Source organism: Hyla sarda, chromosome 2 (genome assembly GCF_029499605.1).
Source record: "Hyla sarda isolate aHylSar1 chromosome 2, aHylSar1.hap1, whole genome shotgun sequence".
In the NCBI taxonomy this organism is placed as follows: domain Eukaryota; kingdom Metazoa; phylum Chordata; class Amphibia; order Anura; family Hylidae; genus Hyla; species Hyla sarda.
Window position 1 is genome coordinate 180,983,741 of NC_079190.1, and position 27,844 is coordinate 181,011,584.

Consider the following 27,844-nt stretch of genomic DNA (forward strand, 5'->3'; position numbering starts at 1 on the left):
TACCACCCAGGAACCGGGACCACTCACTTCCACACCAACAACCTTCTTCCTATGGAATCTTCCCAACCATAGCCAGGAAGCCAACGGGCTTCCCATAGCCAGTTGAGAGCTAGCTCCACCTTAGGTTGGAGTCCCCCCCCCCCCCTTTCCTCTGTGCAGTTGCTCTGTGTGCCAAAACAGGCCAAGACCTTGGTCGCCGCATATGCCTGACAAGCAGCTCCCACGGCATAGTGGTTAGAGCAGCCGCCTTGGAGCGAAGAGGTTGTGAGTTCGAATCCTGTCAAGACCCTGAAGATGGCAGCTGTTAAAAGAGATGGATCGTGAGAACCTGGGATGTCTGGTGGATTGGAAGATATCGGTGCATGGATGGACTGAGGCGAGGTCGATGTCAAGAAGCATGTGGGATGTTGAAAATAAAAAGATGGGGGATTTTATTTGCCTTTTTTTTTTTTTTTTTTATATCAAGAAAACCTCCTCTGCAATCCACCATTGCCTCCAGCCCTTCACACCAACTACCACCACTGCCTCCACACCAGCTACCACCATTGCCACCAGCCCTTCACACCAACTACCACCCAGGAACCGGGACCACTCACTTCCACACCAACAACCTTCTTCCTATGGAATCTTCCCACCCACACTCACATACCAGCTACCACAGCCATCCACACCAGAGCTCCTTCTCCAACACCTTATGGGTGCCCGACCATCAACCACTTCACACACACACACACACACTCCTCCGCTTCCACACTATGCTGCCACAATTTCTCCAAACGAGCTTCAGGGTGTTCACAGGACTTGAACTCACAACCTCTCTGCTCCAAGGCAGCAGCTCTAACCACTAGACCATGAGAGCTTCATGGAAACTAGCAAGGATGACTGTGGTCTTGGCCTGTTTTGACAAAATCATTTTTTTCCCCACCGGTTCATATACATTTGACTGGGATAGTACAGGCAAGCCGAGAGCTAGTTCGGACTTAGCTTCGAATCCCCCCTCTGTGCGGTTACCCTGGCAAGCCATGTGTTGCGGGGGTATAGCTCAGTGGTAGAGCATTTGACTGCAGATCAAGAGGTCCTTGGCTCAAATCCGAGTGCCCCCTAACACACATTTTTTTGCTTTACGACTTAACCATATCCTACATATGTAGTGGTGGTGGTGGGGGGGAGGCGCCATAGGAAGAAGGTTGTTGGTGTGGAAGTGAGTGGCCCTGGGTGGTGGGCTGAAGGGCTGGAGGCAGTGGTGGTAGTTGGTGTGAAGGGCTGGAGGCAACGTTGAGGTACAAACAAGCCACATGTTGTGGGGCTGAAGCTCAGTGGTAGAGCATTTGACTGCATGTAAAGAGGTCCGAGTGCCCGTAACACACATTTTTTTTCTTTACAAGCTTAACCGTATCCCACATATGTAGTTTATTGCAGAAAATTAAAAATGTTGAGGTACAGATGAGCTGCATGTTGCGGGGGTATAGCTCAGTGGTAGAGCATTTGACTGCAGATCAAGAGGTCCTTGGTACAAATCCGAGTGCCCCCTAACACATGCATGCTTTTTTTTCCTCTGTGCAGTTGCTCTGTGTGCCAAAACAGGCCAAGACCATGGTCGCCGCATATGCCTGACAAGCAGCTCCCACGGCATAGTGGTTAGAGCAGCCACCTTGGAGCGAAGAGGTTGTGAGTTCGAATCCTGTCAAGACCCTGAAGATGGCAGCTGTTAAAAGAGATGGATCGTGAGAACCTGGGATGTCTGGTGGATTGGAAGATATTGGTGCATGGATGGACTGAGGCGAGGTGGATGTCAAGGAGAGCAGTTGTCGAGGTAAGTGGTTGGAGGAAGGTGTAGTTGTGGGGCATTGTGGAAGGTGGACTGAGGCGAGGAGGATGTCAAGGAGAGCAGTTGTCGAGGTAAGTGGTTGGAGGAAGGTGTAGTTGTGGGGCATCGTGGAAGGTGGACTGAGGCGAGGAGGACGTCAAGGAGAGCAGTTGTCGAGGTGAGTGGTTAGAGGGCGTTGCGGAGGAAGGTGTAGTTGTGGGGCATCGTGGAAGGTGGTCCACTGCCTGGAATGGAGGATTCTAGGTTGGGGATCTGCCAAAAGTGGTGTTGTGTCTGTCGAAGCATGTGGGATGTTGAAAATAAAAAGATGGGGGATTTTATTTGCCTTTTTTTTGTTTTGTTTTTTTTTTTTTATCAAGAAAACCTCCTCTGCAATCCACCATTGCCTCCAACCCTTCACACCAACTACCACTACTGCCTCCACACCAACTACCACCACTGCCACCAGCCCTTCACACCAATTACCGGGACCACTCACTTCCACACCAACAACCTTCTTCCTATGGAACCTTCCCACCCACACCACCACCACTCATGGGATTGGAAGATATCGGTGCATGGATGGACTGAGGCGAGGTGGATGTCAGGAAGAGCGGAATGGAGAGCAATGTCCCTGAAGACCCTGGAGCATGTCGCTGGATGGACTGAGGCGAGGAGGATGTCAAGGAGAGCAGTTGTCGAGGTAAGTAAGTGGTTAGAGGGCGTTGCGGAGGAAGGTGTAGTTGTGGGGCATCGTGGAAGGTGGTCCACTGCCTGGAATGGAGGATTCTAGGTTGGGGATCTGCCAAAAGTGGTGTTGTGTCTGTCGAAGCATGTGGGATGTTGAAAATAAAAAGATGGGGGATTTTATTTGCCTTTTTTTTTTTTTTTTTTTTATATCAAGAAAACCTCCTCTGCAATCCACCATTGCCTCCAGCCCTTCACACCAACTACCACTACTGCCTCCACACCAACTACCACCACTGCCACCAGCCCTTCACACCAATTACCGGGACCACTCACTTCCACACCAACAACCTTCTTCCTATGGAAACTTCCCACCCACACCACCACCACTCATGGGATTGGAAGATATCGGTGCATGGATGGACTGAGGCGAGGTGGATGTCAGGAAGAGCGGAATGGAGAGCAATGTCCCTGAAGACCCTGGAGCATGTCGCTGGATGGACTGAGGCGAGGAGGATGTCAAGGAGAGCAGTTGTCGAGGTAAGTAAGTGGTTAGAGGGCGTTGCGGAGGAAGGTGTAGTTGTGGGGCATCGTGGAAGGTGGTCCACTGCCTGGAATGGAGGATTCTAGGTTGGGGATCTGCCAAAAGTGGTGTTGTGTCTGTCGAAGCATGTGGGATGTTGAAAATAAAAAGATGGGGGATTTTATTTGCCTTTTTTTTATATCACGAAAACCTCCTCTGCAATCCACCATTGCCTCCAGCCCTTCACACCAACTACCACCACTGCCTCCACACCAGCTACCACCATTGCCACCAGCCCTTCACACCAACTACCACCCAGGAACCGGGACCACTCACTTCCACACCAACAACCTTCTTCCTATGGAATCTTCCCACCCACACTCACATACCAGCTACCACAGCCATCCACACCAGAGCTCCTTCTCCAACACCTTATGGGTGCCCGACCATCAACCACTTCACACACACACACACACACACTCCTCCGCTTCCACACTATGCTGCCACAATTTCTCCAAACGAGCTTCAGGGTGTTCACAGGACTTGAACTCACAACCTCTCTGCTCCAAGGCAGCAGCTCTAACCACTAGACCATGAGAGCTTCATGGAAACTAGCAAGGATGACTGTGGTCTTGGCCTGTTTTGACAAAATCATTTTTTTCCCCACCGGTTCATATACATTTGACTGGGATAGTACAGGCAAGCCGAGAGCTAGTTCGGACTTAGCTTCGAATCCCCCCTCTGTGCGGTTACCCTGGCAAGCCATGTGTTGCGGGGGTATAGCTCAGTGGTAGAGCATTTGACTGCAGATCAAGAGGTCCTTGGCTCAAATCCGAGTGCCCCCTAACACACATTTTTTTGCTTTACGACTTAACCATATCCTACATATGTAGTGGTGGTGGTGGGGGGGAGGCGCCATAGGAAGAAGGTTGTTGGTGTGGAAGTGAGTGGCCCTGGGTGGTGGGCTGAAGGGCTGGAGGCAGTGGTGGTAGTTGGTGTGAAGGGCTGGAGGCAACGTTGAGGTACAAACAAGCCACATGTTGTGGGGCTGAAGCTCAGTGGTAGAGCATTTGACTGCATGTAAAGAGGTCCGAGTGCCCGTAACACACATTTTTTTTCTTTACAAGCTTAACCGTATCCCACATATGTAGTTTATTGCAGAAAATTAAAAATGTTGAGGTACAGATGAGCTGCATGTTGCGGGGGTATAGCTCAGTGGTAGAGCATTTGACTGCAGATCAAGAGGTCCTTGGTTCAAATCCGAGTGCCCCCTAACACATGCATGCTTTTTTTTACAGCTTAACCACATCCTACATATGTTGTTTATAGCAGACCCCCACTAGCTTTACACTGCAAGATTTTGGTCGCCTCATCCAGTTGATGAGCAGCCACCCTGGAGCGCAGAGGTTCAAGAGGTCCTTGGTTCAAATACAAATGCCCGCTAATGCACAATTTTTTCTTGGTGGGGCATTGTGGTCAGACAGAAAAGAACCATACAACTTCCTCTGTAGTATAAAGCAGCTGATAAGAGTAAAGAGCTTTAAATACAAGTCATTTACTAATCTGTCTAACTTTTTGGCACCAGTTAATTTAAAAAAAAAAAATTGACACACGAGTATCCCTTTAAGATCTACGAATGTAACTCTTTGATCTTTTTGTGGTTTGACAAAACTTACATCTAAGTTACATTTATAGATTGAACCCACCACCTTCACACTGTAAGGTGGCAAGGCTAACCACTTAGCATTCAGAGATCTTGACATAGCCAGTTGAGAGCTAGCTCCACCTTAGGTTGGAGTCCCCCCCCCCCCCCTTTCCTCTGTGCAGTTGCTCTGTGTGCCAAAACAGGCCAAGACCTTGGTCGCCGCATATGCCAGACAAGCAGCTCCCACGGCATAGTGGTTAGAGCAGCCACCTTGGAGCGAAGAGGTTGTGAGTTCGAATCCTGTCAAGACCCTGAAGATGGCAGCTGTTAAAAGAGATGGATCGTGAGAACCTGGGATGTCTGGTGGATTGGAAGATATCGGTGCATGGATGGACTGAGGCGAGGTGGATGTCAAGGAGAGCAGTTGTCGAGGTAAGTGGTTGGAGGAAGGTGTAGTTGTGGGGCATTGTGGAAGGTGGACTGAGGCGAGGAGGATGTCAAGGAGAGCAGTTGTGGAGGAAGGTGTAGTTGTGGGGCATCGTGGAAGGTGGACTGAGGCGAGGAGGACGTCAAGGAGAGCAGTTGTCGAGGTGAGTGGTTAGAGGGCGTTGCGGAGGAAGGTGTAGTTGTGGGGCATCGTGGAAGGTGGTCCACTGCCTGGAATGGAGGAGTCTAGGTTGGGGATCTGCCAAAAGTGGTGTTGTGTCTGTCGAAGCATGTGGGATGTTGAAAATAAAAAGATGGGGGATTTTATTTGCCTTTTTTTTGTTTTGTTTTGTTTTTTTTATCAAGAAAACCTCCTCTGCAATCCACCATTGCCTCCAACCCTTCACACCAACTACCACTACTGCCTCCACACCAACTACCACCACTGCCACCAGCCCTTCACACCAATTACCGGGACCACTCACTTCCACACCAACAACCTTCTTCCTATGGAACCTTCCCACCCACACCACCACCACTCATGGGATTGGAAGATATCGGTGCATGGATGGACTGAGGCGAGGTGGATGTCAGGAAGAGCGGAATGGAGAGCAATGTCCCTGAAGACCCTGGAGCATGTCGCTGGATGGACTGAGGCGAGGAGGATGTCAAGGAGAGCAGTTGTCGAGGTAAGTAAGTGGTTAGAGGGCGTTGCGGAGGAAGGTGTAGTTGTGGGGCATCGTGGAAGGTGGTCCACTGCCTGGAATGGAGGATTCTAGGTTGGGGATCTGCCAAAAGTGGTGTTGTGTCTGTCGAAGCATGTGGGATGTTGAAAATAAAAAGATGGGGGATTTTATTTGCCTTTTTTTTATATCACGAAAACCTCCTCTGCAATCCACCATTGCCACCAGCCCTTCACACCAACTACCACCCAGGAACCGGGACCACTCACTTCCACACCAACAACCTTCTTCCTATGGAATCTTCCCAACCATAGCCAGGAAGCCAACGGGCTTCCCATAGCCAGTTGAGAGCTAGCTCCACCTTAGGTTGGAGTCCCCCCCCCCCCCTTTCCTCTGTGCAGTTGCTCTGTGTGCCAAAACAGGCCAAGACCTTGGTCGCCGCATATGCCTGACAAGCAGCTCCCACGGCATAGTGGTTAGAGCAGCCGCCTTGGAGCGAAGAGGTTGTGAGTTCGAATCCTGTCAAGACCCTGAAGATGGCAGCTGTTAAAAGAGATGGATCGTGAGAACCTGGGATGTCTGGTGGATTGGAAGATATCGGTGCATGGATGGACTGAGGCGAGGTCGATGTCAAGAAGCATGTGGGATGTTGAAAATAAAAAGATGGGGGATTTTATTTGCCTTTTTTTTTTTTTTTTTTATATCAAGAAAACCTCCTCTGCAATCCACCATTGCCTCCAGCCCTTCACACCAACTACCACCACTGCCTCCACACCAGCTACCACCATTGCCACCAGCCCTTCACACCAACTACCACCCAGGAACCGGGACCACTCACTTCCACACCAACAACCTTCTTCCTATGGAATCTTCCCACCCACACTCACATACCAGCTACCACAGCCATCCACACCAGAGCTCCTTCTCCAACACCTTATGGGTGCCCGACCATCAACCACTTCACACACACACACACACACACACACACACACACACTCCTCCGCTTCCACACTATGCTGCCACAATTTCTCCAAACGAGCTTCAGGGTGTTCACAGGACTTGAACTCACAACCTCTCTGCTCCAAGGCAGCAGCTCTAACCACTAGACCATGAGAGCTTCATGGAAACTAGCAAGGATGACTGTGGTCTTGGCCTGTTTTGACAAAATCATTTTTTTCCCCACCGGTTCATATACATTTGACTGGGATAGTACAGGCAAGCCGAGAGCTAGTTCGGACTTAGCTTCGAATCCCCCCTCTGTGCGGTTACCCTGGCAAGCCATGTGTTGCGGGGGTATAGCTCAGTGGTAGAGCATTTGACTGCAGATCAAGAGGTCCTTGGCTCAAATCCGAGTGCCCCCTAACACACATTTTTTTGCTTTACGACTTAACCATATCCTACATATGTAGTGGTGGTGGTGGGGGGGAGGCGCCATAGGAAGAAGGTTGTTGGTGTGGAAGTGAGTGGCCCTGGGTGGTGGGCTGAAGGGCTGGAGGCAGTGGTGGTAGTTGGTGTGAAGGGCTGGAGGCAACGTTGAGGTACAAACAAGCCACATGTTGTGGGGCTGAAGCTCAGTGGTAGAGCATTTGACTGCATGTAAAGAGGTCCGAGTGCCCGTAACACACATTTTTTTTCTTTACAAGCTTAACCGTATCCCACATATGTAGTTTATTGCAGAAAATTAAAAATGTTGAGGTACAGATGAGCTGCATGTTGCGGGGGTATAGCTCAGTGGTAGAGCATTTGACTGCAGATCAAGAGGTCCTTGGTACAAATCCGAGTGCCCCCTAACACATGCATGCTTTTTTTTCCTCTGTGCAGTTGCTCTGTGTGCCAAAACAGGCCAAGACCATGGTCGCCGCATATGCCTGACAAGCAGCTCCCACGGCATAGTGGTTAGAGCAGCCACCTTGGAGCGAAGAGGTTGTGAGTTCGAATCCTGTCAAGACCCTGAAGATGGCAGCTGTTAAAAGAGATGGATCGTGAGAACCTGGGATGTCTGGTGGATTGGAAGATATTGGTGCATGGATGGACTGAGGCGAGGTGGATGTCAAGGAGAGCAGTTGTCGAGGTAAGTGGTTGGAGGAAGGTGTAGTTGTGGGGCATTGTGGAAGGTGGACTGAGGCGAGGAGGATGTCAAGGAGAGCAGTTGTCGAGGTAAGTGGTTGGAGGAAGGTGTAGTTGTGGGACATCGTGGAAGGTGGACTGAGGCGAGGAGGACGTCAAGGAGAGCAGTTGTCGAGGTGAGTGGTTAGAGGGCGTTGCGGAGGAAGGTGTAGTTGTGGGGCATCGTGGAAGGTGGTCCACTGCCTGGAATGGAGGATTCTAGGTTGGGGATCTGCCAAAAGTGGTGTTGTGTCTGTCGAAGCATGTGGGATGTTGAAAATAAAAAGATGGGGGATTTTATTTGCCTTTTTTTTGTTTTGTTTTTTTTTTTTATCAAGAAAACCTCCTCTGCAATCCACCATTGCCTCCAACCCTTCACACCAACTACCACTACTGCCTCCACACCAACTACCACCACTGCCACCAGCCCTTCACACCAATTACCGGGACCACTCACTTCCACACCAACAACCTTCTTCCTATGGAACCTTCCCACCCACACCACCACCACTCATGGGATTGGAAGATATCGGTGCATGGATGGACTGAGGCGAGGTGGATGTCAGGAAGAGCGGAATGGAGAGCAATGTCCCTGAAGACCCTGGAGCATGTCGCTGGATGGACTGAGGCGAGGAGGATGTCAAGGAGAGCAGTTGTCGAGGTAAGTAAGTGGTTAGAGGGCGTTGCGGAGGAAGGTGTAGTTGTGGGGCATCGTGGAAGGTGGTCCACTGCCTGGAATGGAGGATTCTAGGTTGGGGATCTGCCAAAAGTGGTGTTGTGTCTGTCGAAGCATGTGGGATGTTGAAAATAAAAAGATGGGGGATTTTATTTGCCTTTTTTTTTTTTTTTTTTTTTTATATCAAGAAAACCTCCTCTGCAATCCACCATTGCCTCCAGCCCTTCACACCAACTACCACTACTGCCTCCACACCAACTACCACCACTGCCACCAGCCCTTCACACCAATTACCGGGACCACTCACTTCCACACCAACAACCTTCTTCCTATGGAACCTTCCCACCCACACCACCACCACTCATGGGATTGGAAGATATCGGTGCATGGATGGACTGAGGCGAGGTGGATGTCAGGAAGAGCAGAATGGAGAGCAATGTCCCTGAAGACCCTGGAGCATGTCGCTGGATGGACTGAGGCGAGGAGGATGTCAAGGAGAGCAGTTGTCGAGGTAAGTAAGTGGTTAGAGGGCGTTGCGGAGGAAGGTGTAGTTGTGGGGCATCGTGGAAGGTGGTCCACTGCCTGGAATGGAGGATTCTAGGTTGGGGATCTGCCAAAAGTGGTGTTGTGTCTGTCGAAGCATGTGGGATGTTGAAAATAAAAAGATGGGGGATTTTATTTGCCTTTTTTTTATATCACGAAAACCTCCTCTGCAATCCACCATTGCCTCCAGCCCTTCACACCAACTACCACCACTGCCTCCACACCAGCTACCACCATTGCCACCAGCCCTTCACACCAACTACCACCCAGGAACCGGGACCACTCACTTCCACACCAACAACCTTCTTCCTATGGAATCTTCCCACCCACACTCACATACCAGCTACCACAGCCATCCACACCAGAGCTCCTTCTCCAACACCTTATGGGTGCCCGACCATCAACCACTTCACACACACACACACACACACACACACACACACACACACACACACACACACACACACACACACTCCTCCGCTTCCACACTATGCTGCCACAATTTCTCCAAACGAGCTTCAGGGTGTTCACAGGACTTGAACTCACAACCTCTCTGCTCCAAGGCAGCAGCTCTAACCACTAGACCATGAGAGCTTCATGGAAACTAGCAAGGATGACTGTGGTCTTGGCCTGTTTTGACAAAATCATTTTTTTCCCCACCGGTTCATATACATTTGACTGGGATAGTACAGGCAAGCCGAGAGCTAGTTCGGACTTAGCTTCGAATCCCCCCTCTGTGCGGTTACCCTGGCAAGCCATGTGTTGCGGGGGTATAGCTCAGTGGTAGAGCATTTGACTGCAGATCAAGAGGTCCTTGGCTCAAATCCGAGTGCCCCCTAACACACATTTTTTTGCTTTACGACTTAACCATATCCTACATATGTAGTGGTGGTGGTGGGGGGGAGGCGCCATAGGAAGAAGGTTGTTGGTGTGGAAGTGAGTGGCCCTGGGTGGTGGGCTGAAGGGCTGGAGGCAGTGGTGGTAGTTGGTGTGAAGGGCTGGAGGCAACGTTGAGGTACAAACAAGCCACATGTTGTGGGGCTGAAGCTCAGTGGTAGAGCATTTGACTGCATGTAAAGAGGTCCGAGTGCCCGTAACACACATTTTTTTTCTTTACAAGCTTAACCGTATCCCACATATGTAGTTTATTGCAGAAAATTAAAAATGTTGAGGTACAGATGAGCTGCATGTTGCGGGGGTATAGCTCAGTGGTAGAGCATTTGACTGCAGATCAAGAGGTCCTTGGTACAAATCCGAGTGCCCCCTAACACATGCATGCTTTTTTTTCCTCTGTGCAGTTGCTCTGTGTGCCAAAACAGGCCAAGACCATGGTCGCCGCATATGCCTGACAAGCAGCTCCCACGGCATAGTGGTTAGAGCAGCCACCTTGGAGCGAAGAGGTTGTGAGTTCGAATCCTGTCAAGACCCTGAAGATGGCAGCTGTTAAAAGAGATGGATCGTGAGAACCTGGGATGTCTGGTGGATTGGAAGATATTGGTGCATGGATGGACTGAGGCGAGGTGGATGTCAAGGAGAGCAGTTGTCGAGGTAAGTGGTTGGAGGAAGGTGTAGTTGTGGGGCATTGTGGAAGGTGGACTGAGGCGAGGAGGATGTCAAGGAGAGCAGTTGTCGAGGTAAGTGGTTGGAGGAAGGTGTAGTTGTGGGGCATCGTGGAAGGTGGACTGAGGCGAGGAGGACGTCAAGGAGAGCAGTTGTCGAGGTGAGTGGTTAGAGGGCGTTGCGGAGGAAGGTGTAGTTGTGGGGCATCGTGGAAGGTGGTCCACTGCCTGGAATGGAGGATTCTAGGTTGGGGATCTGCCAAAAGTGGTGTTGTGTCTGTCGAAGCATGTGGGATGTTGAAAATAAAAAGATGGGGGATTTTATTTGCCTTTTTTTTGTTTTGTTTTTTTTTTTTATCAAGAAAACCTCCTCTGCAATCCACCATTGCCTCCAACCCTTCACACCAACTACCACTACTGCCTCCACACCAACTACCACCACTGCCACCAGCCCTTCACACCAATTACCGGGACCACTCACTTCCACACCAACAACCTTCTTCCTATGGAACCTTCCCACCCACACCACCACCACTCATGGGATTGGAAGATATCGGTGCATGGATGGACTGAGGCGAGGTGGATGTCAGGAAGAGCGGAATGGAGAGCAATGTCCCTGAAGACCCTGGAGCATGTCGCTGGATGGACTGAGGCGAGGAGGATGTCAAGGAGAGCAGTTGTCGAGGTAAGTAAGTGGTTAGAGGGCGTTGCGGAGGAAGGTGTAGTTGTGGGGCATCGTGGAAGGTGGTCCACTGCCTGGAATGGAGGATTCTAGGTTGGGGATCTGCCAAAAGTGGTGTTGTGTCTGTCGAAGCATGTGGGATGTTGAAAATAAAAAGATGGGGGATTTTATTTGCCTTTTTTTTTTTTTTTTTTTTTTATATCAAGAAAACCTCCTCTGCAATCCACCATTGCCTCCAGCCCTTCACACCAACTACCACTACTGCCTCCACACCAACTACCACCACTGCCACCAGCCCTTCACACCAATTACCGGGACCACTCACTTCCACACCAACAACCTTCTTCCTATGGAACCTTCCCACCCACACCACCACCACTCATGGGATTGGAAGATATCGGTGCATGGATGGACTGAGGCGAGGTGGATGTCAGGAAGAGCGGAATGGAGAGCAATGTCCCTGAAGACCCTGGAGCATGTCGCTGGATGGACTGAGGCGAGGAGGATGTCAAGGAGAGCAGTTGTCGAGGTAAGTAAGTGGTTAGAGGGCGTTGCGGAGGAAGGTGTAGTTGTGGGGCATCGTGGAAGGTGGTCCACTGCCTGGAATGGAGGATTCTAGGTTGGGGATCTGCCAAAAGTGGTGTTGTGTCTGTCGAAGCATGTGGGATGTTGAAAATAAAAAGATGGGGGATTTTATTTGCCTTTTTTTTATATCACGAAAACCTCCTCTGCAATCCACCATTGCCTCCAGCCCTTCACACCAACTACCACCACTGCCTCCACACCAGCTACCACCATTGCCACCAGCCCTTCACACCAACTACCACCCAGGAACCGGGACCACTCACTTCCACACCAACAACCTTCTTCCTATGGAATCTTCCCACCCACACTCACATACCAGCTACCACAGCCATCCACACCAGAGCTCCTTCTCCAACACCTTATGGGTGCCCGACCATCAACCACTTCACACACACACACACACACTCCTCCGCTTCCACACTATGCTGCCACAATTTCTCCAAACGAGCTTCAGGGTGTTCACAGGACTTGAACTCACAACCTCTCTGCTCCAAGGCAGCAGCTCTAACCACTAGACCATGAGAGCTTCATGGAAACTAGCAAGGATGACTGTGGTCTTGGCCTGTTTTGACAAAATCATTTTTTTCCCCACCGGTTCATATACATTTGACTGGGATAGTACAGGCAAGCCGAGAGCTAGTTCGGACTTAGCTTCGAATCCCCCCTCTGTGCGGTTACCCTGGCAAGCCATGTGTTGCGGGGGTATAGCTCAGTGGTAGAGCATTTGACTGCAGATCAAGAGGTCCTTGGCTCAAATCCGAGTGCCCCCTAACACACATTTTTTTGCTTTACGACTTAACCATATCCTACATATGTAGTGGTGGTGGTGGGGGGGAGGCGCCATAGGAAGAAGGTTGTTGGTGTGGAAGTGAGTGGCCCTGGGTGGTGGGCTGAAGGGCTGGAGGCAGTGGTGGTAGTTGGTGTGAAGGGCTGGAGGCAACGTTGAGGTACAAACAAGCCACATGTTGTGGGGCTGAAGCTCAGTGGTAGAGCATTTGACTGCATGTAAAGAGGTCCGAGTGCCCGTAACACACATTTTTTTTCTTTACAAGCTTAACCGTATCCCACATATGTAGTTTATTGCAGAAAATTAAAAATGTTGAGGTACAGATGAGTTGCATGTTGCGGGGGTATAGCTCAGTGGTAGAGCATTTGACTGCAGATCAAGAGGTCCTTGGTTCAAATCCGAGTGCCCCCTAACACATGCATGCTTTTTTTTACAGCTTAACCACATCCTACATATGTTGTTTATAGCAGACCCCCACTAGCTTTACACTGCAAGATTTTGGTCGCCTCATCCAGTTGATGAGCAGCCACCCTGGAGCGCAGAGGTTCAAGAGGTCCTTGGTTCAAATACAAATGCCCGCTAATGCACAATTTTTTCTTGGTGGGGCATTGTGGTCAGACAGAAAAGAACCATACAACTTCCTCTGTAGTATAAAGCAGCTGATAAGAGTAAAGAGCTTTAAATACAAGTCATTTACTAATCTGTCTAACTTTTTGGCACCAGTTAATTTAAAAAAAAAAAATTGACACACGAGTATCCCTTTAAGATCTACGAATGTAACTCTTTGATCTTTTTGTGGTTTGACAAAACTTACATCTAAGTTACATTTATAGATTGAACCCACCACCTTCACACTGTAAGGTGGCAAGGCTAACCACTTAGCATTCAGAGATCTTGACATAGCCAGTTGAGAGCTAGCTCCACCTTAGGTTGGAGTCCCCCCCCCCCCCCTTTCCTCTGTGCAGTTGCTCTGTGTGCCAAAACAGGCCAAGACCTTGGTCGCCGCATATGCCAGACAAGCAGCTCCCACGGCATAGTGGTTAGAGCAGCCACCTTGGAGCGAAGAGGTTGTGAGTTCGAATCCTGTCAAGACCCTGAAGATGGCAGCTGTTAAAAGAGATGGATCGTGAGAACCTGGGATGTCTGGTGGATTGGAAGATATCGGTGCATGGATGGACTGAGGCGAGGTGGATGTCAAGGAGAGCAGTTGTCGAGGTAAGTGGTTGGAGGAAGGTGTAGTTGTGGGGCATTGTGGAAGGTGGACTGAGGCGAGGAGGATGTCAAGGAGAGCAGTTGTGGAGGAAGGTGTAGTTGTGGGGCATCGTGGAAGGTGGACTGAGGCGAGGAGGACGTCAAGGAGAGCAGTTGTCGAGGTGAGTGGTTAGAGGGCGTTGCGGAGGAAGGTGTAGTTGTGGGGCATCGTGGAAGGTGGTCCACTGCCTGGAATGGAGGAGTCTAGGTTGGGGATCTGCCAAAAGTGGTGTTGTGTCTGTCGAAGCATGTGGGATGTTGAAAATAAAAAGATGGGGGATTTTATTTGCCTTTTTTTTGTTTTTGTTTTTTTTTTATCAAGAAAACCTCCTCTGCAATCCACCATTGCCTCCAACCCTTCACACCAACTACCACTACTGCCTCCACACCAACTACCACCACTGCCACCAGCCCTTCACACCAATTACCGGGACCACTCACTTCCACACCAACAACCTTCTTCCTATGGAACCTTCCCACCCACACCACCACCACTCATGGGATTGGAAGATATCGGTGCATGGATGGACTGAGGCGAGGTGGATGTCAGGAAGAGCGGAATGGAGAGCAATGTCCCTGAAGACCCTGGAGCATGTCGCTGGATGGACTGAGGCGAGGAGGATGTCAAGGAGAGCAGTTGTCGAGGTAAGTAAGTGGTTAGAGGGCGTTGCGGAGGAAGGTGTAGTTGTGGGGCATCGTGGAAGGTGGTCCACTGCCTGGAATGGAGGATTCTAGGTTGGGGATCTGCCAAAAGTGGTGTTGTGTCTGTCGAAGCATGTGGGATGTTGAAAATAAAAAGATGGGGGATTTTATTTGCCTTTTTTTTTTTTTATATCAAGAAAACCTCCTCTGCAATCCACCATTGCCTCCAGCCCTTCACACCAACTACCACTACTGCCTCCACACCAACTACCACCACTGCCACCAGCCCTTCACACCAATTACCGGGACCACTCACTTCCACACCAACAACCTTCTTCCTATGGAACCTTCCCACCCACACCACCACCACTCATGGGATTGGAAGATATCGGTGCATGGATGGACTGAGGCGAGGTGGATGTCAGGAAGAGCGGAATGGAGAGCAATGTCCCTGAAGACCCTGGAGCATGTCGCTGGATGGACTGAGGCGAGGAGGATGTCAAGGAGAGCAGTTGTCGAGGTAAGTAAGTGGTTAGAGGGCGTTGCGGAGGAAGGTGTAGTTGTGGGGCATCGTGGAAGGTGGTCCACTGCCTGGAATGGAGGATTCTAGGTTGGGGATCTGCCAAAAGTGGTGTTGTGTCTGTCGAAGCATGTGGGATGTTGAAAATAAAAAGATGGGGGATTTTATTTGCCTTTTTTTTATATCACGAAAACCTCCTCTGCAATCCACCATTGCCTCCAGCCCTTCACACCAACTACCACCACTGCCTCCACACCAGCTACCACCATTGCCACCAGCCCTTCACACCAACTACCACCCAGGAACCGGGACCACTCACTTCCACACCAACAACCTTCTTCCTATGGAATCTTCCCAACCATAGCCAGGAAGCCAACGGGCTTCCCATAGCCAGTTGAGAGCTAGCTCCACCTTAGGTTGGAGTCCCCCCCCCCCCTTTCCTCTGTGCAGTTGCTCTGTGTGCCAAAACAGGCCAAGACCTTGGTCGCCGCATATGCCTGACAAGCAGCTCCCACGGCATAGTGGTTAGAGCAGCCGCCTTGGAGCGAAGAGGTTGTGAGTTCGAATCCTGTCAAGACCCTGAAGATGGCAGCTGTTAAAAGAGATGGATCGTGAGAACCTGGGATGTCTGGTGGATTGGAAGATATCGGTGCATGGATGGACTGAGGCGAGGTCGATGTCAAGAAGCATGTGGGATGTTGAAAATAAAAAGATGGGGGATTTTATTTGCCTTTTTTTTTTTTTTTTTATATCAAGAAAACCTCCTCTGCAATCCACCATTGCCTCCAGCCCTTCACACCAACTACCACCACTGCCTCCACACCAGCTACCACCATTGCCACCAGCCCTTCACACCAACTACCACCCAGGAACCGGGACCACTCACTTCCACACCAACAACCTTCTTCCTATGGAATCTTCCCACCCACACTCACATACCAGCTACCACAGCCATCCACACCAGAGCTCCTTCTCCAACACCTTATGGGTGCCCGACCATCAACCACTTCACACACACACACACACACACACACACTCCTCCGCTTCCACACTATGCTGCCACAATTTCTCCAAACGAGCTTCAGGGTGTTCACAGGACTTGAACTCACAACCTCTCTGCTCCAAGGCAGCAGCTCTAACCACTAGACCATGAGAGCTTCATGGAAACTAGCAAGGATGACTGTGGTCTTGGCCTGTTTTGACAAAATCATTTTTTTCCCCACCGGTTCATATACATTTGACTGGGATAGTACAGGCAAGCCGAGAGCTAGTTCGGACTTAGCTTCGAATCCCCCCTCTGTGCGGTTACCCTGGCAAGCCATGTGTTGCGGGGGTATAGCTCAGTGGTAGAGCATTTGACTGCAGATCAAGAGGTCCTTGGCTCAAATCCGAGTGCCCCCTAACACACATTTTTTTGCTTTACGACTTAACCATATCCTACATATGTAGTGGTGGTGGTGGGGGGGAGGCGCCATAGGAAGAAGGTTGTTGGTGTGGAAGTGAGTGGCCCTGGGTGGTGGGCTGAAGGGCTGGAGGCAGTGGTGGTAGTTGGTGTGAAGGGCTGGAGGCAACGTTGAGGTACAAACAAGCCACATGTTGTGGGGCTGAAGCTCAGTGGTAGAGCATTTGACTGCATGTAAAGAGGTCCGAGTGCCCGTAACACACATTTTTTTTCTTTACAAGCTTAACCGTATCCCACATATGTAGTTTATTGCAGAAAATTAAAAATGTTGAGGTACAGATGAGCTGCATGTTGCGGGGGTATAGCTCAGTGGTAGAGCATTTGACTGCAGATCAAGAGGTCCTTGGTACAAATCCGAGTGCCCCCTAACACATGCATGCTTTTTTTTCCTCTGTGCAGTTGCTCTGTGTGCCAAAACAGGCCAAGACCATGGTCGCCGCATATGCCTGACAAGCAGCTCCCACGGCATAGTGGTTAGAGCAGCCACCTTGGAGCGAAGAGGTTGTGAGTTCGAATCCTGTCAAGACCCTGAAGATGGCAGCTGTTAAAAGAGATGGATCGTGAGAACCTGGGATGTCTGGTGGATTGGAAGATATTGGTGCATGGATGGACTGAGGCGAGGTGGATGTCAAGGAGAGCAGTTGTCGAGGTAAGTGGTTGGAGGAAGGTGTAGTTGTGGGGCATTGTGGAAGGTGGACTGAGGCGAGGAGGATGTCAAGGAGAGCAGTTGTCGAGGTAAGTGGTTGGAGGAAGGTGTAGTTGTGGGGCATCGTGGAAGGTGGACTGAGGCGAGGAGGACGTCAAGGAGAGCAGTTGTCGAGGTGAGTGGTTAGAGGGCGTTGCGGAGGAAGGTGTAGTTGTGGGGCATCGTGGAAGGTGGTCCACTGCCTGGAATGGAGGATTCTAGGTTGGGGATCTGCCAAAAGTGGTGTTGTGTCTGTCGAAGCATGTGGGATGTTGAAAATAAAAAGATGGGGGATTTTATTTGCCTTTTTTTTGTTTTGTTTTTTTTTTTTATCAAGAAAACCTCCTCTGCAATCCACCATTGCCTCCAACCCTTCACACCAACTACCACTACTGCCTCCACACCAACTACCACCACTGCCACCAGCCCTTCACACCAATTACCGGGACCACTCACTTCCACACCAACAACCTTCTTCCTATGGAACCTTCCCACCCACACCACCACCACTCATGGGATTGGAAGATATCGGTGCATGGATGGACTGAGGCGAGGTGGATGTCAGGAAGAGCGGAATGGAGAGCAATGTCCCTGAAGACCCTGGAGCATGTCGCTGGATGGACTGAGGCGAGGAGGATGTCAAGGAGAGCAGTTGTCGAGGTAAGTAAGTGGTTAGAGGGCGTTGCGGAGGAAGGTGTAGTTGTGGGGCATCGTGGAAGGTGGTCCACTGCCTGGAATGGAGGATTCTAGGTTGGGGATCTGCCAAAAGTGGTGTTGTGTCTGTCGAAGCATGTGGGATGTTGAAAATAAAAAGATGGGGGATTTTATTTGCCTTTTTTTTTTTTTTTTTTTTTATATCAAGAAAACCTCCTCTGCAATCCACCATTGCCTCCAGCCCTTCACACCAACTACCACTACTGCCTCCACACCAACTACCACCACTGCCACCAGCCCTTCACACCAATTACCGGGACCACTCACTTCCACACCAACAACCTTCTTCCTATGGAACCTTCCCACCCACACCACCACCACTCATGGGATTGGAAGATATCGGTGCATGGATGGACTGAGGCGAGGTGGATGTCAGGAAGAGCGGAATGGAGAGCAATGTCCCTGAAGACCCTGGAGCATGTCGCTGGATGGACTGAGGCGAGGAGGATGTCAAGGAGAGCAGTTGTCGAGGTAAGTAAGTGGTTAGAGGGCGTTGCGGAGGAAGGTGTAGTTGTGGGGCATCGTGGAAGGTGGTCCACTGCCTGGAATGGAGGATTCTAGGTTGGGGATCTGCCAAAAGTGGTGTTGTGTCTGTCGAAGCATGTGGGATGTTGAAAATAAAAAGATGGGGGATTTTATTTGCCTTTTTTTTATATCACGAAAACCTCCTCTGCAATCCACCATTGCCTCCAGCCCTTCACACCAACTACCACCACTGCCTCCACACCAGCTACCACCATTGCCACCAGCCCTTCACACCAACTACCACCCAGGAACCGGGACCACTCACTTCCACACCAACAACCTTCTTCCTATGGAATCTTCCCACCCACACTCACATACCAGCTACCACAGCCATCCACACCAGAGCTCCTTCTCCAACACCTTACGGGTGCCCGACCATCAACCACTTCACACACACACACACACACACACACACACACACACACACACACACACTCCTCCGCTTCCACACTATGCTGCCACAATTTCTCCAAACGAGCTTCAGGGTGTTCACAGGACTTGAACTCACAACCTCTCTGCTCCAAGGCAGCAGCTCTAACCACTAGACCATGAGAGCTTCATGGAAACTAGCAAGGATGACTGTGGTCTTGGCCTGTTTTGACAAAATCATTTTTTTCCCCACCGGTTCATATACATTTGACTGGGATAGTACAGGCAAGCCGAGAGCTAGTTCGGACTTAGCTTCGAATCCCCCCTCTGTGCGGTTACCCTGGCAAGCCATGTGTTGCGGGGGTATAGCTCAGTGGTAGAGCATTTGACTGCAGATCAAGAGGTCCTTGGCTCAAATCCGAGTGCCCCCTAACACACATTTTTTTGCTTTACGACTTAACCATATCCTACATATGTAGTGGTGGTGGGGGGGGGAGGCGCCATAGGAAGAAGGTTGTTGGTGTGGAAGTGAGTGGCCCTGGGTGGTGGGCTGAAGGGCTGGAGGCAGTGGTGGTAGTTGGTGTGAAGGGCTGGAGGCAACGTTGAGGTACAAACAAGCCACATGTTGTGGGGCTGAAGCTCAGTGGTAGAGCATTTGACTGCATGTAAAGAGGTCCGAGTGCCCGTAACACACATTTTTTTTCTTTACAAGCTTAACCGTATCCCACATATGTAGTTTATTGCAGAAAATTAAAAATGTTGAGGTACAGATGAGCTGCATGTTGCGGGGGTATAGCTCAGTGGTAGAGCATTTGACTGCAGATCAAGAGGTCCTTGGTTCAAATCCGAGTGCCCCCTAACACATGCATGCTTTTTTTTCCTCTGTGCAGTTGCTCTGTGTGCCAAAACAGGCCAAGACCATGGTCGCCGCATATGCCTGACAAGCAGCTCCCACGGCATAGTGGTTAGAGCAGCCACCTTGGAGCGAAGAGGTTGTGAGTTCGAATCCTGTCAAGACCCTGAAGATGGCAGCTGTTAAAAGAGATGGATCGTGAGAACCTGGGATGTCTGGTGGATTGGAAGATATTGGTGCATGGATGGACTGAGGCGAGGTGGATGTCAAGGAGAGCAGTTGTCGAGGTAAGTGGTTGGAGGAAGGTGGACTGAGGCGAGGAGGATGTCAAGGAGAGCAGTTGTCGAGGTAAGTGGTTGGAGGAAGGTGTAGTTGTGGGGCATCGTGGAAGGTGGACTGAGGCGAGGAGGACGTCAAGGAGAGCAGTTGTCGAGGTGAGTGGCTAGAGGGCGTTGCGGAGGAAGGTGTAGTTGTGGGGCATCGTGGAAGGTGGTCCACTGCCTGGAATGGAGGATTCTAGGTTGGGGATCTGCCAAAAGTGGTGTTGTGTCTGTCGAAGCATGTGGGATGTTGAAAATAAAAAGATGGGGGATTTTATTTGCCTTTTTTTTTTTTTTTTTTTTTTTTATCAAGAAAACCTCCTCTGCAATCCACCATTGCCTCCAACCCTTCACACCAACTACCACTACTGCCTCCACACCAACTACCACCACTGCCACCAGCCCTTCACACCAATTACCGGGACCACTCACTTCCACACCAACAACCTTCTTCCTATGGAACCTTCCCACCCACACCACCACCACTCATGGGATTGGAAGATATCGGTGCATGGATGGACTGAGGCGAGGTGGATGTCAGGAAGAGCGGAATGGAGAGCAATGTCCCTGAAGACCCTGGAGCATGTCGCTGGATGGACTGAGGCGAGGAGGATGTCAAGGAGAGCAGTTGTCGAGGTAAGTAAGTGGTTAGAGGGCGTTGCGGAGGAAGGTGTAGTTGTGGGGCATCGTGGAAGGTGGTCCACTGCCTGGAATGGAGGATTCTAGGTTGGGGATCTGCCAAAAGTGGTGTTGTGTCTGTCGAAGCATGTGGGATGTTGAAAATAAAAAGATGGGGGATTTTATTTGCCTTTTTTTTTTTTTTTTTTTTTATATCAAGAAAACCTCCTCTGCAATCCACCATTGCCTCCAGCCCTTCACACCAACTACCACTACTGCCTCCACACCAACTACCACCACTGCCACCAGCCCTTCACACCAATTACCGGGACCACTCACTTCCACACCAACAACCTTCTTCCTATGGAACCTTCCCACCCACACCACCACCACTCATGGGATTGGAAGATATCGGTGCATGGATGGACTGAGGCGAGGTGGATGTCAGGAAGAGCGGAATGGAGAGCAATGTCCCTGAAGACCCTGGAGCATGTCGCTGGATGGACTGAGGCGAGGAGGATGTCAAGGAGAGCAGTTGTCGAGGTAAGTAAGTGGTTAGAGGGCGTTGCGGAGGAAGGTGTAGTTGTGGGGCATCGTGGAAGGTGGTCCACTGCCTGGAATGGAGGATTCTAGGTTGGGGATCTGCCAAAAGTGGTGTTGTGTCTGTCGAAGCATGTGGGATGTTGAAAATAAAAAGATGGGGGATTTTATTTGCCTTTTTTTTATATCACGAAAACCTCCTCTGCAATCCACCATTGCCTCCAGCCCTTCACACCAACTACCACCACTGCCTCCACACCAGCTACCACCATTGCCACCAGCCCTTCACACCAACTACCACCCAGGAACCGGGACCACTCACTTCCACACCAACAACCTTCTTCCTATGGAATCTTCCCACCCACACTCACATACCAGCTACCACAGCCATCCACACCAGAGCTCCTTCTCCAACACCTTATGGGTGCCCGACCATCAACCACTTCACACACACACACACACACACTCCTCCGCTTCCACACTATGCTGCCACAATTTCTCCAAACGAGCTTCAGGGTGTTCACAGGACTTGAACTCACAACCTCTCTGCTCCAAGGCAGCAGCTCTAACCACTAGACCATGAGAGCTTCATGGAAACTAGCAAGGATGACTGTGGTCTTGGCCTGTTTTGACAAAATCATTTTTTTCCCCACCGGTTCATATACATTTGACTGGGATAGTACAGGCAAGCCGAGAGCTAGTTCGGACTTAGCTTCGAATCCCCCCTCTGTGCGGTTACCCTGGCAAGCCATGTGTTGCGGGGGTATAGCTCAGTGGTAGAGCATTTGACTGCAGATCAAGAGGTCCTTGGCTCAAATCCGAGTGCCCCCTAACACACATTTTTTTGCTTTACGACTTAACCATATCCTACATATGTAGTGGTGGTGGTGGGGGGGAGGCGCCATAGGAAGAAGGTTGTTGGTGTGGAAGTGAGTGGCCCTGGGTGGTGGGCTGAAGGGCTGGAGGCAGTGGTGGTAGTTGGTGTGAAGGGCTGGAGGCAACGTTGAGGTACAAACAAGCCACATGTTGTGGGGCTGAAGCTCAGTGGTAGAGCATTTGACTGCATGTAAAGAGGTCCGAGTGCCCGTAACACACATTTTTTTTCTTTACAAGCTTAACCGTATCCCACATATGTAGTTTATTGCAGAAAATTAAAAATGTTGAGGTACAGATGAGCTGCATGTTGCGGGGGTATAGCTCAGTGGTAGAGCATTTGACTGCAGATCAAGAGGTCCTTGGTTCAAATCCGAGTGCCCCCTAACACATGCATGCTTTTTTTTCCTCTGTGCAGTTGCTCTGTGTGCCAAAACAGGCCAAGACCATGGTCGCCGCATATGCCTGACAAGCAGCTCCCACGGCATAGTGGTTAGAGCAGCCACCTTGGAGCGAAGAGGTTGTGAGTTCGAATCCTGTCAAGACCCTGAAGATGGCAGCTGTTAAAAGAGATGGATCGTGAGAACCTGGGATGTCTGGTGGATTGGAAGATATTGGTGCATGGATGGACTGAGGCGAGGTGGATGTCAAGGAGAGCAGTTGTCGAGGTAAGTGGTTGGAGGAAGGTGTAGTTGTGGGGCATTGTGGAAGGTGGACTGAGGCGAGGAGGATGTCAAGGAGAGCAGTTGTCGAGGTAAGTGGTTGGAGGAAGGTGTAGTTGTGGGGCATCGTGGAAGGTGGACTGAGGCGAGGAGGACGTCAAGGAGAGCAGTTGTCGAGGTGAGTGGCTAGAGGGCGTTGCGGAGGAAGGTGTAGTTGTGGGGCATCGTGGAAGGTGGTCCACTGCCTGGAATGGAGGATTCTAGGTTGGGGATCTGCCAAAAGTGGTGTTGTGTCTGTCGAAGCATGTGGGATGTTGAAAATAAAAAGATGGGGGATTTTATTTGCCTTTTTTTTGTTTTGTTTTTTTTTTTTTTATCAAGAAAACCTCCTCTGCAATCCACCATTGCCTCCAACCCTTCACACCAACTACCACTACTGCCTCCACACCAACTACCACCACTGCCACCAGCCCTTCACACCAATTACCGGGACCACTCACTTCCACACCAACAACCTTCTTCCTATGGAACCTTCCCACCCACACCACCACCACTCATGGGATTGGAAGATATCGGTGCATGGATGGACTGAGGCGAGGTGGATGTCAGGAAGAGCGGAATGGAGAGCAATGTCCCTGAAGACCCTGGAGCATGTCGCTGGATGGACTGAGGCGAGGAGGATGTCAAGGAGAGCAGTTGTCGAGGTAAGTAAGTGGTTAGAGGGCGTTGCGGAGGAAGGTGTAGTTGTGGGGCATCGTGGAAGGTGGTCCACTGCCTGGAATGGAGGATTCTAGGTTGGGGATCTGCCAAAAGTGGTGTTGTGTCTGTCGAAGCATGTGGGATGTTGAAAATAAAAAGATGGGGGATTTTATTTGCCTTTTTTTTTTTTTTTTTTTTTTTATATCAAGAAAACCTCCTCTGCAATCCACCATTGCCTCCAGCCCTTCACACCAACTACCACTACTGCCTCCACACCAACTACCACCACTGCCACCAGCCCTTCACACCAATTACCGGGACCACTCACTTCCACACCAACAACCTTCTTCCTATGGAACCTTCCCACCCACACCACCACCACTCATGGGATTGGAAGATATCGGTGCATGGATGGACTGAGGCGAGGTGGATGTCAGGAAGAGCGGAATGGAGAGCAATGTCCCTGAAGACCCTGGAGCATGTCGCTGGATGGACTGAGGCGAGGAGGATGTCAAGGAGAGCAGTTGTCGAGGTAAGTAAGTGGTTAGAGGGCGTTGCGGAGGAAGGTGTAGTTGTGGGGCATCGTGGAAGGTGGTCCACTGCCTGGAATGGAGGATTCTAGGTTGGGGATCTGCCAAAAGTGGTGTTGTGTCTGTCGAAGCATGTGGGATGTTGAAAATAAAAAGATGGGGGATTTTATTTGCCTTTTTTTTATATCACGAAAACCTCCTCTGCAATCCACCATTGCCTCCAGCCCTTCACACCAACTACCACCACTGCCTCCACACCAGCTACCACCATTGCCACCAGCCCTTCACACCAACTACCACCCAGGAACCGGGACCACTCACTTCCACACCAACAACCTTCTTCCTATGGAATCTTCCCACCCACACTCACATACCAGCTACCACAGCCATCCACACCAGAGCTCCTTCTCCAACACCTTATGGGTGCCCGACCATCAACCACTTCACACACACACACACACACTCCTCCGCTTCCACACTATGCTGCCACAATTTCTCCAAACGAGCTTCAGGGTGTTCACAGGACTTGAACTCACAACCTCTCTGCTCCAAGGCAGCAGCTCTAACCACTAGACCATGAGAGCTTCATGGAAACTAGCAAGGATGACTGTGGTCTTGGCCTGTTTTGACAAAATCATTTTTTTCCCCACCGGTTCATATACATTTGACTGGGATAGTACAGGCAAGCCGAGAGCTAGTTCGGACTTAGCTTCGAATCCCCCCTCTGTGCGGTTACCCTGGCAAGCCATGTGTTGCGGGGGTATAGCTCAGTGGTAGAGCATTTGACTGCAGATCAAGAGGTCCTTGGCTCAAATCCGAGTGCCCCCTAACACACATTTTTTTGCTTTACGACTTAACCATATCCTACATATGTAGTGGTGGTGGTGGGGGGGAGGCGCCATAGGAAGAAGGTTGTTGGTGTGGAAGTGAGTGGCCCTGGGTGGTGGGCTGAAGGGCTGGAGGCAGTGGTGGTAGTTGGTGTGAAGGGCTGGAGGCAACGTTGAGGTACAAACAAGCCACATGTTGTGGGGCTGAAGCTCAGTGGTAGAGCATTTGACTGCATGTAAAGAGGTCCGAGTGCCCGTAACACACATTTTTTTTCTTTACAAGCTTAACCGTATCCCACATATGTAGTTTATTGCAGAAAATTAAAAATGTTGAGGTACAGATGAGCTGCATGTTGCGGGGGTATAGCTCAGTGGTAGAGCATTTGACTGCAGATCAAGAGGTCCTTGGTTCAAATCCGAGTGCCCCCTAACACATGCATGCTTTTTTTTACAGCTTAACCACATCCTACATATGTTGTTTATAGCAGACCCCCACTAGCTTTACACTGCAAGATTTTGGTCGCCTCATCCAGTTGATGAGCAGCCACCCTGGAGCGCAGAGGTTCAAGAGGTCCTTGGTTCAAATACAAATGCCCGCTAATGCACAATTTTTTCTTGGTGGGGCATTGTGGTCAGACAGAAAAGAACCATACAACTTCCTCTGTAGTATAAAGCAGCTGATAAGAGTAAAGAGCTTTAAATACAAGTCATTTACTAATCTGTCTAACTTTTTGGCACCAGTTAATTTAAAAAAAAAAAATTGACACACGAGTATCCCTTTAAGATCTACGAATGTAACTCTTTGATCTTTTTGTGGTTTGACAAAACTTACATCTAAGTTACATTTATAGATTGAACCCACCACCTTCACACTGTAAGGTGGCAAGGCTAACCACTTAGCATTCAGAGATCTTGACATAGCCAGTTGAGAGCTAGCTCCACCTTAGGTTGGAGTCCCCCCCCCCCCCTTTCCTCTGTGCAGTTGCTCTGTGTGCCAAAACAGGCCAAGACCTTGGTCGCAGCATATGCCAGACAAGCAGCTCCCACGGCATAGTGGTTAGAGCAGCCACCTTGGAGCGAAGAGGTTGTGAGTTCGAATCCTGTCAAGACCCTGAAGATGGCAGCTGTTAAAAGAGATGGATCGTGAGAACCTGGGATGTCTGGTGGATTGGAAGATATCGGTGCATGGATGGACTGAGGCGAGGTGGATGTCAAGGAGAGCAGTTGTCGAGGTAAGTGGTTGGAGGAAGGTGTAGTTGTGGGGCATTGTGGAAGGTGGACTGAGGCGAGGAGGATGTCAAGGAGAGCAGTTGTGGAGGAAGGTGTAGTTGTGGGGCATCGTGGAAGGTGGACTGAGGCGAGGAGGACGTCAAGGAGAGCAGTTGTCGAGGTGAGTGGTTAGAGGGCGTTGCGGAGGAAGGTGTAGTTGTGGGGCATCGTGGAAGGTGGTCCACTGCCTGGAATGGAGGAGTCTAGGTTGGGGATCTGCCAAAAGTGGTGTTGTGTCTGTCGAAGCATGTGGGATGTTGAAAATAAAAAGATGGGGGATTTTATTTGCCTTTTTTTTGTTTTGTTTTTTTTTTTTTATCAAGAAAACCTCCTCTGCAATCCACCATTGCCTCCAACCCTTCACACCAACTACCACTACTGCCTCCACACCAACTACCACCACTGCCACCAGCCCTTCACACCAATTACCGGGACCACTCACTTCCACACCAACAACCTTCTTCCTATGGAACCTTCCCACCCACACCACCACCACTCATGGGATTGGAAGATATCGGTGCATGGATGGACTGAGGCGAGGTGGATGTCAGGAAGAGCGGAATGGAGAGCAATGTCCCTGAAGACCCTGGAGCATGTCGCTGGATGGACTGAGGCGAGGAGGATGTCAAGGAGAGCAGTTGTCGAGGTAAGTAAGTGGTTAGAGGGCGTTGCGGAGGAAGGTGTAGTTGTGGGGCATCGTGGAAGGTGGTCCACTGCCTGGAATGGAGGATTCTAGGTTGGGGATCTGCCAAAAGTGGTGTTGTGTCTGTCGAAGCATGTGGGATGTTGAAAATAAAAAGATGGGGGATTTTATTTGCCTTTTTTTTTTTTTATATCAAGAAAACCTCCTCTGCAATCCACCATTGCCTCCAGCCCTTCACACCAACTACCACTACTGCCTCCACACCAACTACCACCACTGCCACCAGCCCTTCACACCAATTACCGGGACCACTCACTTCCACACCAACAACCTTCTTCCTATGGAACCTTCCCACCCACACCACCACCACTCATGGGATTGGAAGATATCGGTGCATGGATGGACTGAGGCGAGGTGGATGTCAGGAAGAGCGGAATGGAGAGCAATGTCCCTGAAGACCCTGGAGCATGTCGCTGGATGGACTGAGGCGAGGAGGATGTCAAGGAGAGCAGTTGTCGAGGTAAGTAAGTGGTTAGAGGGCGTTGCGGAGGAAGGTGTAGTTGTGGGGCATCGTGGAAGGTGGTCCACTGCCTGGAATGGAGGATTCTAGGTTGGGGATCTGCCAAAAGTGGTGTTGTGTCTGTCGAAGCATGTGGGATGTTGAAAATAAAAAGATGGGGGATTTTATTTGCCTTTTTTTTATATCACGAAAACCTCCTCTGCAATCCACCATTGCCACCAGCCCTTCACACCAACTACCACCCAGGAACCGGGACCACTCACTTCCACACCAACAACCTTCTTCCTATGGAATCTTCCCAACCATAGCCAGGAAGCCAACGGGCTTCCCATAGCCAGTTGAGAGCTAGCTCCACCTTAGGTTGGAGTCCCCCCCCCCCCTTTCCTCTGTGCAGTTGCTCTGTGTGCCAAAACAGGCCAAGACCTTGGTCGCCGCATATGCCTGACAAGCAGCTCCCACGGCATAGTGGTTAGAGCAGCCGCCTTGGAGCGAAGAGGTTGTGAGTTCGAATCCTGTCAAGACCCTGAAGATGGCAGCTGTTAAAAGAGATGGATCGTGAGAACCTGGGATGTCTGGTGGATTGGAAGATATCGGTGCATGGATGGACTGAGGC

At 50.4% G+C, this 27,844-nt stretch overlaps 5 non-coding genes across 5 annotated transcripts; all 5 read left to right on the forward strand.

The window, feature by feature from the left end:
- The first annotated feature begins 4,218 nt into the window (after positions 1-4,218).
- Positions 4,219-4,290, forward strand: TRNAC-GCA (transfer RNA cysteine (anticodon GCA)). The gene has a single exon. It is a non-coding gene; the product is annotated as a tRNA-Cys (tRNA).
- Positions 4,291-13,048: 8,758 nt separating this feature from the next.
- On the forward strand, positions 13,049-13,120 carry TRNAC-GCA (transfer RNA cysteine (anticodon GCA)). The gene has a single exon. It is a non-coding gene; the product is annotated as a tRNA-Cys (tRNA).
- Positions 13,121-19,663: 6,543 nt separating this feature from the next.
- TRNAC-GCA (transfer RNA cysteine (anticodon GCA)) lies at positions 19,664-19,735 on the forward strand. The gene has a single exon. It is a non-coding gene; the product is annotated as a tRNA-Cys (tRNA).
- A 2,660-nt stretch (positions 19,736-22,395) lies between these two features.
- On the forward strand, positions 22,396-22,467 carry TRNAC-GCA (transfer RNA cysteine (anticodon GCA)). Its single transcript has one exon. It is a non-coding gene; the product is annotated as a tRNA-Cys (tRNA).
- Positions 22,468-25,156: 2,689 nt separating this feature from the next.
- On the forward strand, positions 25,157-25,228 carry TRNAC-GCA (transfer RNA cysteine (anticodon GCA)). The gene has a single exon. It is a non-coding gene; the product is annotated as a tRNA-Cys (tRNA).
- Positions 25,229-27,844: the final 2,616 nt, after the last annotated feature.